The sequence below is a fragment of the Dromiciops gliroides genome, chromosome 4 (assembly GCF_019393635.1).
Source record: "Dromiciops gliroides isolate mDroGli1 chromosome 4, mDroGli1.pri, whole genome shotgun sequence".
NCBI classification, from domain to species: domain Eukaryota; kingdom Metazoa; phylum Chordata; class Mammalia; order Microbiotheria; family Microbiotheriidae; genus Dromiciops; species Dromiciops gliroides.
The window spans coordinates 230,031,956-230,034,108 of record NC_057864.1 but is presented as its reverse complement, the minus strand read 5'-3'; positions in this window follow the sequence as shown (position 1 = coordinate 230,034,108).

Here is a 2,153-nt window from a genome sequence, read left to right as displayed (position 1 = left end):
CGCCACCTACTAGAGACTTACTATAGGAAAGCTCCACCATGAGGAGAATGCCTCTGAGGGCAAGGCCATGCGGCTTTTCCTTGGTGTCAGGAAGTGATGTTTGCTCATGCGTACTTTCTATCAAGGTTACCAGCCAATCAACTTGAGGAGCCTCCCATTTTCTGGGAGGGGACAGGAAGGAGGAAGGAGGGCCTGCGCAGAGAGCTCTGTCTCTTTTTGGTTCCTGACTTCACCGTGGTAGGAGAGAGAGGGGAGAGGGGAGAGAGAGAGAGAGACAGAGAGAGAGAGAGAGAGAGAGAGAGAGAGAGAGAGAGAGAGAGACAGAGAGACAGAGAGACAGAGAGACAGAGAGAGAGACGGAGAGAGAGAGACAGAGAGAGAGAGAGAAGACAGAGAGACTCCAGAGGACTTCACAGGAAAATTGAGGAAAGATAGGATTGCCAGGCTGTAGGAATTCTGTTCTCAATCTTTCTCTATCTTTCAATAAACCCTTAAAAACCTAAACTCGTTTTATCAGTGATTTTAGTCAGTTTCCCCCAAAACTGGAGGAACAGATTAGAACCCACATTTAGAATTTTAAATTACACATACTTCTGATAAAATCTTCATTTCTTTTTTGTTTGTTTTTGTTTTTGTGGGGCAATGGGGGTTAAGTGACTTGCCCAGGGTCACACAGCTAGTAAGTGTCAAGTGTCTGAGGCTAGATTTGAACTCAGGTACTCCTGAATCCAGGGCCGGTGCTTTATCCACTGAGCCACCTAGCCGCCCCTAAAGTCCTCATTTCTAAAACATATAGGGAACTAAATCAAATTTATAAGAATCCATGTCATTCCCCAGTTGAGAAATGGTCAAAGGATATGAACAGGCAGTTTTCTGATGAAGAAATCAAAGCTATCTATTCCCATATGAAAAAATGCTCTAAATCACTATTGATTAGAGAGATACAAATTAAAACAACTCTCAGGTACCACCTGACACCTGTCAGATTGGCTAATATGACAAAAAAGGAAAATAATGTTGGAGAAGTGGTGGAAAAATTGGAACACTAATGCATTGTTGGTGGAGCTGTAAACGGATCCAACCATTCTGGAGAGCAATTTGGAATTATGCCCAAAGGGCTATAAAGTTATGCATACCCTTTGACCCAGCAATACCACTGTTGGGTCTTTTTCCCAAAGAGATCATAGAAAAGGGAAAAGGACCCACATGTTCAAAAAATATTTATAGGGGCAGCGAGGCACCGGCCCTGGAGTCAGGAGTACCTGGGTTCAAATCCGGCCTCAGACACTTAACACTTACCAGCTGTGTGACCCTGGGCAAGTCACTTGACCCCAATTGCCTCACTAAAAAAAAACAAATATTTATAGCTGCTCTTTTTGTGGTGGCAAGGAATTGGAAATTGAGGGGTCGCCCATCAGTTGAGGAATGGCTGAACAAGTTGTGGTATATGAATGTAATGGAATTCTATTGTGCTGTGAGAAATGATGAGAAGTTCAGAGAAACCTGGAAGGACTTGCATGAACTGATGATGAGTGAGATGAGCAGAACCAGAAGAACATTATACACAGTATCATCAACATTGTGTGTTGATCAACTGTGATGGACTGGATTCTTCTCACCAATACAATGGTACAAGAGAGTTCCAGGGGACTCATGATGGAAAAGGCTCTAAAAATCCAGAAAAAAAAAAAAAGGGGAAATATGGAACATGAATGCTGATTGAACCATACTATTTCTTTTGGTTTTGGTGCTGTTGTTTTTCTATTTTGAGGTTTTTCCTTATTGCTCTGATTCTTCTCTTATAGCATGACTGATACAGAAATGTTTAATGTTGTTGATACAGAAATGTTTAATGTTGTTTAATGTTGTTATGTATATGTATATATGTATATGTGTACATGTGTTTGTGCGTGTGTGTGTATATATATATATACACACACTGAAAATATATATATATATATATATATATATATATATATATCTCCTATATCGGATTGCCTGCTGTCTGGGGGAGGAGGGGAGGGAGGGAGAAAAACTTAAAATTGGAAATCTTATGTAAACAAATGCTGAACGCTATCTCTACATATAACTGGAAAATAATAAAATACTTTTATTTTTAAAAAAACATAAAAATAATCAAAGCAAAAGTCAGA